The sequence below is a fragment of the Chamaea fasciata genome, unplaced genomic scaffold (assembly GCF_029207755.1).
Source record: "Chamaea fasciata isolate MVZ Bird 193981 ecotype frontalis unplaced genomic scaffold, bChaFas1.0.hap1 SCAF_7, whole genome shotgun sequence".
In the NCBI taxonomy this organism is placed as follows: Eukaryota; Metazoa; Chordata; class Aves; order Passeriformes; family Sylviidae; genus Chamaea; species Chamaea fasciata.
Genome location: NW_027094092.1, coordinates 60,312,707 through 60,332,189, shown reverse-complemented (window position 1 = coordinate 60,332,189; position 19,483 = coordinate 60,312,707).

Sequence of the window (19,483 nt, the reverse complement as noted above, 5' to 3'; positions counted from 1 at the left end):
GAGCTCTGCTGCTCCTGGTTCTGGGGGTGGCCTCATCCTCTGACAAGAAGCTCATCCCCTCTGGGTTCCCTCCATCAGCTCAGTTTGCAAACATTTTGCTCAAAGCAGTCAGGAGAAGCTCCTTGTTACCACCAGGTGCCTGTTACGAATCAGTCGAGAGTGCTCAAGTTGAAAGATGCTTTGGCTTGAGGTGGATGCGTTAGTGAGCTTCTCTGAGGGTTTGGTTCAGTCAAGGAAGCAGGAGCCTCTCCAGGAGCTTCATGCGCTCTTGATTTATTTTATTTTACCCAGCTGTTGGTACCTAAAGCATCTCTGGCACCCTGAAGAGAGAATCACAGAATCCTAAAATTACAGAATCCTAGTACCACAGAATCACAGAACTACAGAATGGTTTGTGTTTGAAGGGACCTAAAAACCCGTCTCATTCCAACCCCTTTCCATGGGCAGGGACACCTTCCACTATCCCAGGTTGCTCCAAGCCCCATCCAGCCTGGCCTTGGACACTTCCATGGATGGCAAGATGACATGGGGTTCTTTTCTTTTGCCTTTATCCAAGTTTGCTGTGGGTTTCCTTCCACAGCCACTGCAAAAATCAGAGCTGGCCCTTTGCAGCCATCCCCCATCCAGTGCCCCGGAGGCACGAAACTGGTGGAGGAAGGATTGCCCCACAAGCACCCAGCCCTCTCCCCACGCCTGCTCCTGGAGGAAGGAGGGCTCCCCTGGGAGCTGGCAGGAACCAAGCTGGTCCTTGGAGACCAGAAGGACAGGGAAATGCAAAGAGCAAACACAGGCACCCTGAAAACAACCCCCTTGATGCTGCAGAGCAGCACAGATCACCCAAACCATCTCCACACAGCCCTCTCCTCCTTAACCCCACAGCAAACTCACCACAACTACAGAGATGTGTCAAGGCAGTAAATCTTGGAAATTCAGCTTCCTTCTGGCTTGATTTCAGCCTGGATTAACTCTTCTTCAAGATCTGCAATAGCTCTTGGGTCAAATTTGATTTGTACAGGTGATGTTTATTTATTTCAGATCATCCTTTCCCCCTTTTTTTGGCAACAGCATAGCTGGTGATCCAGATATACCAGCTCAAATGATAACATATCTAGAATGTTCAGGAGGCTTTAATAGCTCTTAATAAATATGATTATGTATGATTTAAAGGCCTTAACCAAGACAGAGAATCACTGGCCTGGGTGTGGTGCCAAACAGAGAAGTGCATCCATGTTTGCTCCCCAAAATGTGCAAACTGCAAGGAGAAACTAAAAAAAAAATCAAGAAAAAGGAAGTATTTAAACGTATTGGCAGAGAGTAAAGCAGAACACTGAATGATCAAATGGTCTGTGGGAGGGCACATGGGGCTCTGACAGAGTCTGGATGTAAATCCAGATCAGAAGGTATCCCCAAGCCAAATAACAGCTGCTCCCTCTCTCACATCTGTCTTTAGGCCCCTCTTAGAGAAGGATTAGGGAAAAAATCGCCGTGGTGAAAACACCACTGCAAGGAAGGGCTGAGGGAAAGGGCTTGTGTCTCCTGCAGCCCTGCTCCTACCTGTCCTCTCCCCTCTGGGCAGGAGGAGAACATCAATGCTGGGGAGGCAGGAGATGGATGCACAGACCTTCCAACCAGCTCAGGCTGGAGGTTTGGTTGGTTTTCTTTGGAACTGTGTCCATGCTCCACGCAAAGCAAGCTCAGATGTGTCAGTACGGCTGAGCTGGCTGCACTTCCATAGTAGATAAATAATGATTGATAAAAAAGCTGCCAACTGTTTAAATGACTGCCATAGGAGTCTCTTCTATTTTTGTTTTATTTCTTTTTTTTTTTTGTCTTGGAGTTTGCTGGTTTTTCTGCAGCCAGACCATCCCAAGCATTTGGAACCCATCTGCAGCAACTGCACATCCAACACTGTCCAAAAGGATGTGATGGAGGGATCAGGGATTTAAACTTCCTATCCCCTGTGGCTCCTTACAGGAGTCATTAAAAGCAGGCTTTTCAAACTTATCCTGTGATGATGAGACACTGCTTTTTTTTTCCCCATCCAATCTCCACATTTTCATTTCCAGATCTGCCCTTTGGCAGAAAGAGCTGCTGACGGAAAGACAGTCCTGCATCACTGTTGGTAAAATGCTGATTTTTTTTCCCATGCCATGTAGCTTCTATGAAATAGGAAATATTACAGCCTTTAGAAATCCATATAGAAATTGTAGTAGTAGGGCTAATTATGAAAAATGGTGACTTTTCTGTGCCCCACACACAAATCTGGGCTTTTTAGATGTGCCTTTTGTCTCTGCAGGAGTCTGACTTCAAATGAAAGAAAAGAAATATACAAGCAATTAGAACCCTTCTTTTTGTGGAGGTCTTTTTCCTAAAATGATCCATCCTAAAGACATCGTGTACAGTATAAAATAAGGAGAAATACATTGTAGTCCTGAGGAATTGGAATCGCACCTGAATCCTCGCTCCGCAAAGGGTATTTCAGTGCAGAAATTGGAATTTCTTGAAGGTCAATGACTAAAGATTGAAATTATTTTATTGGGCAACACTAATCAGACTGAGGCTGCTCTAATCAAAGGTGTGAGGAGTCGGCTTTGGCTCTGCTTGGCAGCGCAGAGCCTGTTAATCCGAGTGCCAAAGATGCTGAAACATTCCTTCATACGGCATGAGCCAAGCCCTGCAGGCTGCCAAGAGCTGCCTCTCAAATTCATGGGAACTGGGAGTGTGTGGCACCTGGCAAGACGAAGCTTGCTGTAAAACACCTCTTTGGAAAGGAAGGGAATTGCACACCAGGGCCTGGTGCAGTAAACTCGCCGTGGCCTTGGCCGGCACGAGCCGGCACCGGGATCATGGTGTAGGGAAGCTCATAAACCAGTGTGGGGAGTGTGCAGCCCGAGCATTTACAGGCTGGAATTTCATTCATACAGCCCCGATGACATGGCTCACTCTTCCACGGTTTTACAGTAAAATCTTGGGTTATGTCTCAGGAAAGCCGATTTTGCCCGGAGAAAGGAGGAGATTCCCCACCACTGGTGCTGAAAAACACCAGTGCCGTTGCACAACCCTGCTGAGAAACGGGCAGAGGTTCCCAGCAACTGCTGAGCCAGTGCCCAGACTTGGCATTGATGTGGAGAGCGCTGCAAGGGAGTTGAACTTGGTTAAACCTTCACACCAAGTCCAGGCAGAGAATGGAAAAAGGCAGATTTTCCCTCTGCCACCTGTTGAAGCTCCAAAGTCAAGGTCCACAAAGGCAACCATGCTGACGAGATGTGCACCCACATATTCCCACTGTGCTGGGCACTGCTCAGGCACCTCCAGTCCTGGGGGCAGTTTTGGATCCCTCATGACAGGACATTGAGGGGCTGGAGTGTGTCCAGAGAGGGGAACGGAGCAGGGGGAGGGTCTGGAGCACCAGGAGAGGCTGAGGGAGCTGGGAAAGGGGCTGAGCCTGGAGAAAAGGAGGCCCAGGGGGGACCTGGTGGCTCTGCACAGCTCCCTGCCAGGAGGGGACAGCCAGGGGGCATTTGGGCTCTGCTCCCAGGGAGCAGGGACAGGACAAGAGGAAACGGCCTCAAGTTGTGCTCGGGGCGGTTTAGATTCAGTATCAGGAAAAATTTCTTCATGGAAACGTTTGTCCAGCCCTGGCGCAGCTGCCCAGAGCAGTGGTGGAGTCTCCATCCCTGGAGGGATTTAAAAGCTGTGTGGATGTGGCACTTGGGGACATGAGTGGCCTTGGCAGTGCTGGGGGAATGGTTGGACTCCATGATGTTAGAAGGCTTTTCCAACCCTAAGGAGTCCATGATTCTGTCTTCCAAGAGGTTCCTCACAACTCACCAGCCCCTCAGCCCTGCAGGAGGGTAGCTCAGAAATTGCTGGAGCGGTTGTAGTGGCTAGAAATCACCAGAAGAGGATGACGTGTCTTGGCCAAGACCAATGGCAGAACAAAAAACCCAAAGGGCAGAAATGCCCTGAGAAAGCTTTTTGCTGATATTTTGTGTTTTGAAACTCATCCGTGCAGGTATTTTCCTGAGGCCAGATTCACTGGTGTTGTCATGAGGGTTTTTTCCGCCATTCCTGCAGCAAACCTTGCTTACCTGGCATCTGACCTCCTTTCTTACTGGTGATTCTTATCTCTGAGTTGAGCAAAGCGCATGAAATATGATTTCATCTGCTCGGGGAGCAGGTAAGAAGGATAAGGAGAGATAAGAAGGAACTGGTTGGCCAGTGTGAGATGCAAAGGAGATTACAGGGACTTGGCATCACTCCTGCACAAACAAGGTGGCTGACGAAGCCTGTGAGAAGCAATGATCAGGGCTCACCCCAGAATATCTAGTGCACCTTATGTGCATTTTGATGGGACCAAATCTCTGACTTTTTTTTGGTGTGTGTGTATGTTTTGATTAAACACAAAATACCAAAATAAAATCAACAGAAAATACCCCATTATCTGTCCTACTCCAGCCCCCATGAGCGGGACAATGACATTTCCTAGAACCACAGAATGTCCTGACTAGGAAGGGCGACACGAGGATCATTGAGTCCAACTCCTGGCCTGCCCAGGAACCCCAAGTGCCACACCATGTGCCTGAGAGTGTTGTCCAAAGGCTCCTGGAGCTCTGGCAGTCTTGGGGCCATGCCCATTTCCCTGGGCAGCCTGTTCAGTGCCCAACCACCCTCTGTGTGAAGAAATTTGACCCAATTCTGAAGACATGTCACCCAGTCAGCTCTCTGGGGCATTAGAAGTCAGTTTCAGTGACCTCTTCTCTCCTTACACATTTACTGCCCTATTTCACCCAGTAGGTCCCGTTCGTTTTATTATTTTCAGATCCCAGTTTTACAAGGGAAAATGTTTGGATTTTATTGTTATCAGATGCTGTGAAAGTTTGACCCAAAATCTACTCTAAACAAGAACACTGTATAAAAAGAGTGCGGCCTTTTCCGTTCTGAGGACCTTGCACAACAAGCCATGGACATTTTGTAACAACAGCTGGCCCAGGGGTCCTGCCAGGACATGATCCTGGGGCTTGGCTTTTGAGAAGGAATTCTTGGCTCTGAGGATAGTGAGGCCCTGGCACAGGTTGCCTGGAGAAGCTGTGGCTGCCCCATCCCTGGAAGTGTTCCAGGCCAGGTTGGACAGGGTTTGGAGCAACCTGGGATAGTGGAAGGTGTCCCTACCCTTGGCAGGGGGTGGAATGAGATGGATTTCAAAGGTTCCTTGCAATCCAAGCCATTCTGTGATTCCATGACAAGGGAGCAGAGTATCACGTGGTGTTTACTCACACTAGGTAATTTCCGGACCAGAGGAGCTTTTGGAACGTGCCTTGCTTTATGCCCAGAGCAGCTGTAGGTCCTGCTGACACTGAGCCACACTGAACAAGGCTGGAAAAAAAAAAAAAAATATCCCTGGTCCTGCTGCAAACCCAGCCAAACTTCCATCATCTTCCCCAGAGCCAGGATGTTACCCTGGGACTCTCCGTACCGCAAGCTGTTCCACGCAGATGCACCTCTGATCTCCTTCAAAGCTCTGCTGGTTTTCCTGGGGCTGCAGATGGCTCTGGGATCTGCTGCTGGAGCAAGTGCTCAGAGGAATGAGCCAACAGACAGCGAGTCCAGCTCAGAGGGGCTGCTGTGGCTGCCCACTGGCTTTGCAGATCCTCCACCCCTCCAGAGCCCCCCTGCCTGAGAGGTGGGCAAGAGGGGATCCATCAGGAAGCGGGGAAAGACAGCGGCGAAATTCAAACCTGAGAGTGTTGCTGAACACTGCTTGAAGTTCCCTGGAGGTTTGAAGGATGACGAGGGATGTTAAACACGCCTCCTCCCTTGAAGTCCCCCTTTTCTAAACATCACTACTTTCCACACAATGGAAAATAAAGTATCCTCTCTAATGTGTGGTGAAAAGGTCAAGCCCACTGCAATTTGGGAATATAATGCTTCCGACCAGGGCTTTCCTGGGAAAAAAAAAAACATTTCCCAGAAATTTTTGACGTTACCAATCTTGGAAAAGTACTGCTTGAGCCATGAATGGTGGTAATCAGAGGGGGGAAAAAAAAATAATAAAATAGGCAGATGTCTTGCGTGACCACGAGATGGCAGCTGGAGCCTGGGAAGTCCTTTGCAGACACAGTAGCTCCGATGGAAAACCAAGTCACTCGCCAAAGGAGTCCACGTTCGGGAATACGCACCTGCACCGTGCTGGCTTTGAATATTTTGCGTGTGTGCTCCAAGCTCCGGAATATCTGATTACCTCTTTCATTTCCCCGCTCCTCTGAGGCTTCCTCCATTAGTCAGTATCAAATAAATGGTTTTAAGCACGGTAATCCCTGCTGATATGAAAACAGCAGCGCATCTGGTCTAACACCACTGTTAGGATCCAGCCTGCCCTGACACTTAATTCAACAGGGAGCTGGAGCCAAACGCTCTGCCCACCTTGTGCCACCACCACTCCTGCCTGCAGCTCCTGCTGGAGCTGGCTGATTTCAATGGCTGATTATGTGTGACCACATTTCAGCAGCACCTTAAGCAGGCCCAGGGATGCCCTTCACGCCTGCAATTCAATTTACTTGGGCTCGGGCTCTGCAAAGCTCTGGTGGAGATGCCCCACCAAGATTTGAGAGAGGATTCACAAGCTGTTGAACAACACCTCGATGAAGGCAGTGTGAGTGAGGCCTGAGGGTTTCTCAGCCTTGCTAAGGTCCTCACGGGGACCAGAGAAATGTGAACTGGAAAGTGGCAATTTAGGGTAGAAATTAATTATCCTGGAGGAAGGAAGGAACGATCACTTACACAGGTGGATTTTAAGACTGTGGAAGAAGCGCATGGCGTGGTCAAGGTAGTAATTTGGAAATCCTGCTGTGAAGCCATTTGGTTTGGAGCCAGCCTACATGAGAAGTGTCAATGCACTTGGCTGTTTTCCCCAGAAGTGACAGCTCGGTACACTCCATCCCCACCTTCCCCAGCTGTTCTGCATATGCCAATGCTGCACCGGAATTCTGCCCTTTGCATAATGGAAAACATGCTAAAATTTCCATATTTCTGCCTGTGGGAGATTTTCACATTGTGTTCAGCCATCACTGCCCAGCTTTACTCCCTTCCAGCTCTGTAATTCCCCACTGAGCTGTTGTTCTCTCATCTGGGGAGTTGATAATCATGACAAAAGCTGAGCAGTTTCTCAGCTGAGCCAGGTAACAGTACCTGCCACTTCAGGATCACCTTAAAGAACAAAGGGAAATGGCATTCAGTTTATAATTCCTGTTATTGTGCTGATTGGCACAACTGGAGCTAGAGGAAGATGGAACGATCTACCCACATCCCAAGCTAGGACAGACCCAACCCCTAATGCCTGGTACCCCCCAAGATGACCACGTTGTCCATGATATCTCCTGCTAGAAGAAAACATCCCTGCTCCTCTCCCCCCTTGCTTTCACACACCGTGAGGAGATATTTCCTAGGAACTCTCATGTTTCTCACAGCAGCAGGAGGGATTTCTTGGCAATTGGGAGGTGGCAGGAAGGAGTTGCAGGGGGAATGCTGAGCAGAACAAGGAGGAAATTGTTATGGGCCCTGGAAAAAGGTGAAGAAACATCACAATGATTTCTGCACTTCTCGAACAGTTTGGTTTGTGGGATGGGAGCTGCCACTGCTTCACGTGAATTTTAGTGAGCTTTCCTCTTTCCGAAGGGTGTAAGCTGATTTTATAGGACAGGGGAACACAGCCAGATCAGAGCTGTTCAATTTTCTTTCCCCTGACCCATTGTGGGTAATTTACAAAGGTTTAGACCAAGTTAGAGCAAAGATGAATTTCAGAGCCTGCAGGTTTATATTTTGCAGCTGCTTTTCTGAGGCCTGATCCAAGGACTAGCAACATTACCAGGCACCTTCCCTCTGACATCAGAGGGCATTAGGATGGGATTTATGCATTTGGGAGAGGTTTTCTAATAACTTATTGAAACACTGGAGAGAGCAGCAGTGATTCATGTCAGACTGAGGGTTCAAGATTCGCATTCAAGAAGAGTGCCAAGACTTGTGGATTTGCATGTACTTTGGAAATGGGGCACTAACCTTGGGAAAGGTACAGTCCTCAGGAGGAAGGGAAAATTCCCACCCCATTCTCCCCTTCATCTTCAAAGCTTTTGCTTTGACATCCCCTTGCTGTCTCTGAGGCTCTGTGGGATCTCAGGAGCCAGATCATAGAATCGTGGGGTGGTTTGAGCTGGAAGGGACTTTAAAGACCATCTCATTCCAGCCCTCTTCCATGGGCAGGGACACCTCTCACTATCCCAGGTTGCTCCAGCCAGGCATTGAACATTTCCAGGGATGGGGCAGCCACAGCTTCTCTGGGCACCCTGTGCCAGGGCCTCACCACCCTCACAGGGAAGAATTCCTTTCTAATCAGGTCTCACACTGATGGATTCATACTGTCCCACTGCTTTCAGAGCCTTGTCCGTAACCATCAACTGCCCATGGATGGAGACAAACTTCAGCTTCTGCAGATGGTTCACCTGTGCAATGGAATGCATTGGGTCTGTGTGTCTTGATGAGAAACTGGTTTTGCAGCCAGGAGCTGGGATACCACTTGATCATGGGATACCGCTTGATGTCACATGCAGGAGAAGGAGAGGATTGAAAAACAGTAAAGACATCTTATAGATCACATCAGGGATTGTGAATTTTTGGAATTTGAAAGCCAGGAAAACTTTGAAAATTTGAAAGTAAGGAATCATAGACTCATTTAAGTTTGAAAAGCCCTCTAAGATCATTGAGTCCCACGATTCCCCCAGCACTGCCAAGGCCACCACTGACCCATGTCCCCAAGTGCCACATCTACAAGAAATTGAAAGGATGCATTGAGAAAAGTTATTGCAGAGGGCAGTCTCTCCCTGCAGCAGAGCTGTTTGCAGGCTCCAGTGATGTCACTGGGAATGCCTGGCTTGCTGTGGGATGGGACACTGGAAAGGGAATGGGCCTTTGCTGTACTATAACATACAGATCAAGTGACACTTTGGGGTCTCTCTGAGCAGCTCCTAAGCCCCCCCCTCCTCTGCTCAGTATGAGGCAGACCTGTTCCATCACAGCAGTGCCTGTAGGTGAGAGCTCACAAGTGCACAGAGAGCTGCCAGCATAGCAAAACTGCTCCAGTTCTGCTCCTCCAAGGCAGAGGCAGTGAGAGGATCAGTGGGAAGAGCTGTGGGCTGTAACATCCCAATTATACCCTCTGCTAGAGAAGATCCAGTGTGAGACTGATGCAGCGCTTAATGGAAGTGGGGTTGGAACGATATGATCTGTAACATCTCTTCCGACCCAAACCATTCTAATTCTTTTTGCTTTCCTCTCTGGGTAGTGTGGACAAAACCTTGGAAGTTGTCCTGGCTTAAGACCAGGGGTGTGCAAAGAGTAGCTCCATCATGCAACCTGCTCTCTTGAAGCTGTTGAGGCAGCTGGGATCTCTTCAGACATGAGCATCCGTCTCTTGTTGGGATGTTGCTTCTGCAGCCTGGCTCGCTCAGGGAAGCACTTGCACAACTTGCCAGCCCATCCCTTGGCCCAGCTCACAGAACTGGGGCTGCCATGGATCCTGTCTGACCAGGGGCAGGCTCACAGCTGTGCCCCAGTTGTGTGGAGAACTTGGGATCATAAAAAGAGCTGAAAACTGGGACACCCCTGACGGTTTGTTTCCACAGTCATCCCCAGCTATAAATAAAAGGGCTGTGATTTCTAAATCCCATCCTGCAGATTTCTTTCTGGCAGATGTCTGGGTCCTTTTCTCATTGCACTCTTTCAGTTTTGTGGTGCCTGGTCACAAATTCCTGTGCACGGCATGGGATGAACTTCTAGATCCAGGGTCTGCAGTTAGCAGGGCTCTGTCAACCAAAGCAAGAGGCTGCTGGAAACAAGAGGAGTGAAAGGCCAGGCTGGATGGGGCTTGGAGCAACCTGGGCTAGTGGAAAATGTCTCTCCCACTTGGAATGAGATAAACTTTAAGGTCCTTTCTAATATCCACATCTTTCTGTGAAACAGAGTCATTCTCACCCTCGGGAAACTGGACCAGTTGATTTTTTCTCTGAAGATGTGCCCATTGAGGCCAATTCCTTATCTCCTTCCATGAGCAATAAATAGGATGATAAATCAGTGTTTTGTCTGCAGTGCCCACAGCCAGAGTGAGATTCTCGGTGTGGAAATGTCACCGTTGGGACGGTCCTTCGACCTCTGCAGGACAGTGCACTCCTGCCATCTCATGGACATCTCATGAACAGGGAGGAATTTCTCAAAAGGAAGAGGGGATTATGATGAATTTTTCTTAAAATCTTTTTCAACAGTTGAGAATTTAGCTAAGTATTAGATAGATTTTTTTTTTTGCCTTTTTGCGGGCTTTTGATTATGCAGTTTTCATAATGAACTCAGTGTGGTTGTTTCCGATTTGGCCCTGTAGCATCTGGCAGGGAGCCTCTGTCTGAATGCGAGACTTGCTGCATCCAGATTTGATTCCTTTTCCTTGGCACGGCTTTGCCTCCTGCTGATGGAAGCTTTAAAGAAAAAAAAATACCATGACATCTGAAACACTGCCAAAAAACATCAACATGCTTTCTGGCTGCCATCTATTGTGCAATGCAAACCTCTTAAGATTTAATATTTCTAAAACTGTGTTGCACCTGTTTGCAAGAGAAACTACCTTGTCGCATGATAACATGTTTTGCCAAATCACTTTAGAAATTATTTGTTAGGTTTAGAGTGTGAGTTCTCTCCCTTTCCCCCCTCTTTTTCCTTCCCCACCCCAAATTTCTCCATGCAAAAATCCTTCTTCCAAGAATTGCTATCTGTAATTACATGATGCATTTCCCACCCTCTGGTTTTGACTGATCCTTGTCTTCTACCTACAGTGAGAGCTGCAATGACTGGGTGCATTTGTCTGGCAGACACTGGTACCTGTTGTACCCAATTTATACCAGAAAAACCCCAGTTTGGCCCAACTGGGAGCTTGCCAGTGCCTGCAAGGTCACTTTGGTTCAACCAGCTCTTCACTACCCATCACTGGACTGAAGAGGGCTCTGCTGTCTGGCCAAACCTCTCTGTCTGCCACAAAAGAAAGTTTCTTCTTCAGCTTGAGTTTATTTCATTTATTTTTCAAGGTAGATTCCAGCTCCACAGCTGCTTGGCTGGGATGGGAATCTGAGACAAAGCTGGATGTCACAGGTGAGCTCGGGTGGGCCAGGAGAGTTTGGAGTGAAGAAGTCATGTGAAAAACAAGTGGCATCACTTCATTTTTCTCCCACCTGGTAGATCAAAGTATTGCTCAGTGATAACATCTCTCAAGTCGCCTTCCAGGTGTCACGGAGGTAAGGTGTTTTGCTCAGGTTACACTTGCCTGTTGCTGGTCTCGCTGTCACTAGAGTGAGCAGAAACAGAGCGTGCTCACTTCAGGGATTGTTCTTGAAAGACCTTCTCCTAGTTTTCAGATGAGTGGCAGCATGGTCTCGCTTCCATCTCCCTTTGCCCAATTGTTTTTCTGCTCTTCAGGGAGCAGAAGGACTGGGTGCAAATTGGCTTAATTTTGGATCAGAACAAATTCAGCACTGTAGGTCTCGTTAAGTACAAAAAGAACTTGCACAATCTAGATTCTGGAAGAGCACATGTTGTTGGAAGACCAGGAGAGAAGGTTTTCTTTTTTGTGGCCTTTTTGTTGATAATTTGCCTAAAGTTTGCTGCCTTCTGCCTAATTTCTGGCCTGTATCTCCACATTTTCACCCTGTCTACTTAGTTATTATTTAGCAAAATTCCTCCCACCTCTGTTTCATACTTCCTTCTCTAAGCCTCTGCTTGGGTTCTTGTGTCCTCTGCTTCAGATCTTCCGGCCTCAGCCCGAGCTCTCCTGGCCTTCTCCCTCTGCCTCATTGCTTCTGTTGTGTAGATACTCCAGAGCCTGGAATTCTGGAGCAGCACCTCAGTAGCAGTCCAGAAAGGACACCCGTGTGCAGGAATAAACACACCTTTCCCTCAGAAGGGATCTGCTGTGGCTGCTCCAGTTTTCTCCTCCATGGACCTGTTTGCATGCAGAGTGTGGGCCTGATATAACCTCGGTGTCGTCCTCCCCATCTTTGGGTTCCCTTTCCAAAGATTCATCCCCTGCGTTCTGTCAGGGCCTCTGGGGAGGTGGGATATTGCCAGAGGAGAGGTGCCTGCTGTGTCCCCATTCCCCCTGTGCCTTATGTCCCTGTGTTCAGGTAGGGGCAGAGAGGATGGGGACTCCTGCCTGTCCTGCATCCTGCCTGCCTGTTGGGCCTCACCCAGGACAGGTGGGCTGTGATTCCTGCCCTGTGTCCTCCCTGCTGTCCCTGCAGTCCCTGCAGTCCCTGCTGCCCTGCCCGCAGAGCCCTGTCCCTGGGCAGAGCTGTTCCCTCCCCGGGCACAGCTCCATGGGGCAGTCCCCGCTGTGGCCCAGCATGGCCCCAGAGCAGGGTCCCTCTGCGATGTCCCCAGGGTGGCCGCGTGTCCCCAGCCGGCTGTGCTGGGGCAGCTGCCTCAGCCCTGATGGATGCAGAGCTGCGGGAGCCCAGGGCTCTGTGCCGGCCGCACTCCAGAGCTCCCTGCTCCAGCTGGTGGGGTCTCAGCGCCCGCTCTGTGCCATCCCGCACGCACGGACGTGCCAGGCCCCGCTCGCTGGCCCCAAGGCTCTCCAAGGGCTTCTTCAGGGGGCAAAGTCCCGGCCCATGGCAGAGGGGTAGAACTGGATGTCCTTGGACATTGTGGACACTCACAGACACAGCATTTGTTCAAGCACTGCCTTAATTGGAATTTTGCGCTGACTGCAGTCGGTAGTGGGAAGGTATTTCCCCAAGACAGGAGGGCAGTCAGTGTCATTTTGAAAAAACAATCACGTACTTGACGTGTTTACAGTGCAAATAATAATTAGAATTATCCTTTATTAACAATTCTTTTCTATACTGGTATAAATTGTGTATCAACTAATACAATGATGAAGTTTTTTGAATACTGAAGGTCATGAACAATTGCTTGGCTATAATAAAAATTTAACATACTTCAGCTTTGGTTCGTTCCAATAATTTGCAGAAATTATTACTACAAATTATAATTATTATAGACTAGAATATATTCTTGTTTTAATAGAATTAGTATTTGTTCATATTATGATTACTATTATATTGTAGAACAATTGTATTATACATTAAAGTGAATATTTAAAATATCTAAATTATTTCTAAACAATCCAAGACTTTAAATTAACGTGTATCCGTCCCGTCCAACTCTCCTTCAGTTGGCTACATCGTCGGGTAATTGCGAGGCTTCTGCGGGGAAAAGCATCGTTAGGTGCAGTTAATACAATACAATTCAGAGACACAGTGAAGAGGGGCAGGCTCTGGCAGGAGCCCTGAGCCAGGTGCGCTGACTGCTCACAGAGATGTGCAGCTCGCCTTGGCCAGCCCAAAGAGCATCTCCAGCAGGAAGCTTTTCTTCACACAGGCCACTGTCTGTGCTCCTCCAAAAGCCTGCCCAGCTGGCCTTCACCCTCCTGCTCACCTTCCTTCTCATTCCAACCAGCCTGCCCATTCTCTTCCTTATCATTTTCATGGTCCTCCACATCTCCTTCAATTCTCTGACCATCCTCTTAAACATAAGCCTTGTCTTCATGATGTCACTCCTTCGCCTTCTCTGCTCTATTTCGTTCCTTTGCCTTCTCTGCTCCATTTCCCTCCTTTCCCTTCTCGCCTCTTCTTCAGCCCGCCGGGCCGCTGCTCTCCGTCTCATGGCTGCTCTTATGTGCCTAAACCAGAGGCACAAAGGCAGGGAGAGCAGTTCAGCAGCAGCCCAGTAGGGCCCTTGCTGCAAGGCTGCATCGAGCAGGGGCACCCAACCAGGCTCAGGTGGCTCTGGGGTAGCCCGCTCCAGCTCCTCAGGGCTCATCTGGGCATCCTCATCCAAACCGTCGTGCACGGGCTGTGGCACCCTGAAGAGGAGCAGCGCAACCAGGGCAAGGACTGATTTGTACGTCATGGTCTGCAGGAGGAGAGAGACAAGGCTTTCAGTGGGGCGACCAAAGGGAGTGTGTGGTGGCTGAAGTGAGGTCCGGAGGCAGAGAGCCCCGGGCAGGTGGCAGGCAGCAAGGCCTGTCCCCGTGGGACAGCGGCAGCCCCGTGGCCCGCCCAAGGTGCCGACACGACGGGCTGGCCCTGGATGCAGGGGGACAATGCAGCCCCGGCTGCGGCGCTCGTGCCCCGGCCCCGGCCCGGCCCAGCCCCGCCACGTGCGCACTCACCGCTTGCCCAGGCTGTGCCGGGCCAGCGTTACCTGCGGGGCGCTTTTATAGCTGCCCCCATTGTGACACCTCCCCCTGCTGTCACACGTGCCAGAGGCATCACAGCCGGGCCAGCCCTGCCCTTTGTCACCACCCCAGCTCAGGGGCTCTGAGTGGGCCCAGCAACAAAAGCCCCAGCACCCACCAACAGCAGCCCCTCTGGGAGGAAATGGGCTCCCAGGGGCTCCGTTCACAAAGCGTGCAGAAGCCACTGCTGAGCTCTTGTCAAAGAGAAAAGAATAGAATCAATTATATGGAACATGATCCCGAATATCAACTATGAAAGCGCCAGAGGTGCTTTTGTAATGGGACTGCTTCTTCTGTGAGTGGGGTTGAGTGAGTGTTTCTCAGTTTTTCCTGAATGACTATGTCTGGATCCCACAACCCTAAGGCCTCTCTGAAACCTTCTGTTTATTGGACATCAGAGATAAGGAAGTGTAGCCAAACCACTTCCAATCTCCTTCAGATCAAGAAGCTGCAGAGGGATGGTTCTGGCAGAGAACTTGAGGTGCTTTGCACAAGAGTCACACAGCTGTGTTAGCTGGGACTGGCCACTCCTGCTGTGTCCGAGATGAACAGAATCTTCATTGTGTCCCCAGTGAACACATGGAGGTCACAACAGCAGTGCCTCTTGCCTGTTCCCTGCCCAGCCGGACCTGCCAGTCCAGCTGAAATGCCCAGCATGGCCTTTGAGTACAAAGGGATTGCAAGAGCAAAAAGCATCTGTGTAGCTGCCATGGTCTCCCTGCACCAGGGAGGCCACTGAGATGCGTCCCACATTTGCCCAGCTTTTTGCCTGTGGTCTGAGGTCAGGTGGATACCATCTGCTCCCAAAAGACCCAGCTGCTCCAAGGAAGATCCACAATCATGGAATCCAAAACCTTGAGTATCCTCTGAGTAGCCAGGCATTCAACTCTCCAGTGTGTCCCAGCCCATGTCAGGGGTTGGAACAAGACGGTTTTTAAGATTCCCTCCAACCCAAACCATTCTAGGATTCTATGATTTCCCATGAGTGACTTTGGTCCCCTCAAAAGATATCCTATCTCCTCTCTTCCCTCCACCTGTGGAGAGCACATTCTGGTGCTGCTGGTGGTGTTGGGGCAGGTTGGTGGATGCTCTTCCTGCCAGCCCATGGGTGTAAGCCTGACTCCTCTCTGAAGTCCTTGTCCCTGAATCAGTGCCTTCAAATGACAGTTATCTCCCCTCCTTCCTTTTCCATTCAGCGCTTGAGTAGACACAACATTTCTCATAGTTTTCCACAGAACAGCACAGGTCCCAGTTCCCATATTGTGGAGCCCTCTGCCATAAATCAGCCTGATAGGTTTATTCTCTACGTAATGGGAAATTATGACAAATGCAGCTGTATAATCTAGTTAGTAACTCACCATAATGACTGCTTCTGGGGTGATTTATGGGTTTTGTCATATGTGAGCTTTCAGAACTTTAGAGATTACATTTTTCACACTTTCTTGTTGGAATCTCAGTTTATTAGACTTTACTGCAGCATTAATCACTTGCAGTACAACCCTGGACTTCACAAATGTATCACATCAGCATGAAAAAGGCAGAGAAAACAAGAACTGTTGTGAATTAATGAGCCGGGTAACACATGTCTCACAACCAGTGATGAAACAACCTGTGTTCTTCTTCAAGCCGCAACAGAAAGCCCCAAAGTCTGGCTTTTTAATTTTTTAATTTTTTTTTTTCTTTTTTTTCTCACAAAACACAGGCAGCAGCAAAGAACTGAAACAACACAGCCAGGCTTGAAACCTGAAAGATCTGCAAGGCTGAGTCTATCCTAGTTAATGGTGAAATGATGTGTGAATCTGTCCTAGATGTTCAAATAAAGAAGATTGATTCACAGTTATAATATGGCTTATAAGCAAAACACTGGGATTATATAGGAGAAATGCATGTGTCATGAAACAACCGATAAATCAGAGAGACAGTTCCAAGCTCTACTGTGAAGGTCTGGGAAATGTTCAGAGTTGCCATCTATGGAGTTTGGTGCAGGATAAAGTGGAACAAAAGGCCATCATTACCCAAATTGCTTTGGTTTGGGCTGTTTTGGTTGTTTTGTTTTGTTCTGTTTTGTCAAAGAATGTTTTATAATACTCCAAGAAATATGTTGAAAAGGTCACTGTGATCCATCAGAGACAAGCAGGGGGGCTGGGATTGATGCAAACGTTGCTTGCACTGGGAGGGTGGACAGAGAGAAGGCCTGTTTTGGGGTAAATCAGCATGGATCATGGAGCTGGCTCAAACTTGGGCTGGCCAAAGCCTTAGAATCACGAAATATCCTGGGTTGGAAAGGACCCACAAGGATCAAGTAAAAATCCTGGCCCTGCAGGAGATGCCTCCCCAAGAATCCCACCCTGTGCCTTGGCACGTGCTGGTGGGCAGGAGCACACAGCTGGCTGTGGTTTTGGGTGCATGGGTATGATGATCTGCAGGTGGTGAAGAGCATCCCTGTTCCCTGAGCTCCTGGAGAGCTGCAGACGCTGATAACTGGTAAGGACACCCGCCAGGGGCTTGACCTGGGGCTGGCGATCTGGTGTCTCCTTTCTGTTGCTGCTTTCTGCTAAAGATAACAGCCTGTTACCAAGTCCATGTTGCTGAGGTGATAAGCGGCTGGTGAGATTCCCTCCCTGTTTTTGTCTGCACAACTTTTCATGCTCGGCACCAAAGGACTGGGCCAGAATGGAGGATTTGGGGTCACAGTGCTGAGGCTGAGATGGACAGCCAGGCAGAGCAGCTCCTCCTGGCTGATGCAAAAATTAGCCCTGTGCTGGCCAGGCCAATGATAGTTATGGTGATGTTGGGTATTCACTGGGAGAAGAGGAGGTAAAATGAAGCTCCCAAAGCTGGCTGGAATCCTGGAAGCTGGTCAGACCCCACCTGACCACGGTGGTTGTTTGGTCAGCTGAGGTGTTGGAATTTATTGGGCTGTGCAAGGACAGTTGTCTGTGGAAACAAGAAGGATGAAATATGGCATCATAGTAGAAACAGCTGGGCTCAACCCTCTTTATTCCAGCTATGAATCTTTGCTCTCAGGAGCAACAGATTCCACCCTTCATTAAAACAGAACTTGTTTTTTTATCATTATTATTATTTTGAGGAACACAAAGGACCTAACTCATTTATTTTATTAACATTTTTAAATAATCTTGTTTAGGTAGTGCAGGACAGCCATTGCATGAGAAGCATGAAACTCTAGATGTTACCAGAGTGTGGCACCTGCAATGAAACGTAAATGCTGAATTTCCTTTTGGAGATGCGGGAGTCACAGGCTCAGGTTCTTTAGTGACCAGCAGGAGATGGGAGACAGGCATTGCACAGACACAGAAGGTGACAGAGGTCATGGCCAGAGCTTCACTGTTGGGTAAAAGCAACTCTGCTTGTACATGTTTTGATTTTAAAAACCCAAACTGAGGCAAAGCCACGCTCCTGTGTTTTCTACCTTGATACAGGCTGGGACAGACTGTTTCTATATAGAGAGTATGTTGCACCCATTCCAGACTTCAGGCACCAATGCCAGTCTTCACCAGATAAAACTCTGCTTTGTAGGAGGCATCACAACCTCAGATGGAATTTGGAGCAGAAGTGTTTGAAGCCTAAGCAGAGACAAACCTGCTGGGCAGCAGAGGGCTGGAGGCAGGGCTGGGAGAATCAGCTGTGCCCTGCTGGGAAAATGTGGTGGCCAGAGGGTGAAGGCAAATATGGAAACAAATCCAGTTTTAGGGAACACTTTGGTCATTTGGATTGAGACAGTGTAGAAAAAGTGGGGACTTCAGTGGATAAACCCCAGCAAGTGCCATTCACTGCAGGTTTTGGACGATGTCAGTGGAATTTCTGTGGAAAACCAGGGATGAGGCAAGCAAGAAGAGCATGCCAGTGACTACAAAGCTGCAGGTGCTCACTCCAGTATCACCTCAAGCCCAGGGGACCAGAATGCCCCAGCAAAGCCTGACCTGTGCCTGCTCCTGTGCATAACCAGAGGCAGGGACTGGACGAGGTCCTGCACCAGCTCAGCCCAGTTCTAACCCAGCTGCACCAGGCCAAGAATAGGGCCCAACCCCAGGCTCAGCCTACGTGACGTGGGAGAGATTTTAGCCTTGATCATCACAAATACAATCTACGCTTTGTATCTAGAAATGACCTGTGGATGAAGGACATGGACATGGCAGAAAACCCCAAAAATCCACCCCGCAGCACCAGACCTTTAGGTCTAAGCAGCGTGGCAAGGGACAAATCCAGCTCAGAGCTTCTCAGTCTGTGCCTGGTGATCTTCAGGAGGAGAGTCAGGGTGAGGAAGGGGAGTGGGAGAAGATCTTTGTGCGCTGTCCTGGTGGCTGCTGGTGCAGGAAGTGATGGATGCTCATTCCCAGCCCTCCCTCAGTGGCAGGAGCCCAGCGGTGTTCCTGCACTCCAGCAGAGGCGGGGAGGCCCTGGCTGCTTTGGGCAGCTGCCTGATTTCCCTGTGCCTTGAGCCGTCCCGGCTGGATGCTCTCAGCTCTGACATGGTCTGGAGGAGAGAAAACAAGAGACATTCCTGCTGTGTGAGGGGAGCACAGGGAGCAGCGCTGTCCCACGGTGCCGTACGTCACGTCCCGCTGACAGATCCTGGCTGCAGCAAAGAGGCTGCGACCCAAAAATAGGCCCTTCCCTCACACATGAAATGAATAGATGGGAAGGCCTACGTGCACCCACACCTCTGTGTCCTGTGCTGTGCCCCAGCAGAGGAGCTCAGCATCAGGAAAGGGGTGCTCCCTGTGGCCTCCCAGGAATGGGGTGGATGTGGCAAGGCTGGCGCAAAGATGCCAAGCTGGCCCGGTCCTGCATCTACACACTGCGTGTCCCAGCTCTCGGCCTGCAGCACCATGTGCATCTCCCATCTTCCACCACCTCTGTCATCTCAGAGAGCTTCTCACGGAAGGTGTTTCTAGTAAGTTCCATGTGATGTTTTACCCATATTTTTGGTTTCACACTGACAGAGGGCAGGGTTAGATTAGATTTTAAGAAGAAATTCTTCCCTGTGAGGGTGGGAAGGCCCTGGCACAGAGAAGCTGTGTCTGCTCCATCTCTGGAAGTGTTTCAGGCCAGGTTGGATCAAGCTTGGAGGCTTGGAGCAACCTGGGATAATGGAAGGTGCTCCTGCCCATGGTAAGGGGTTGGGACAAG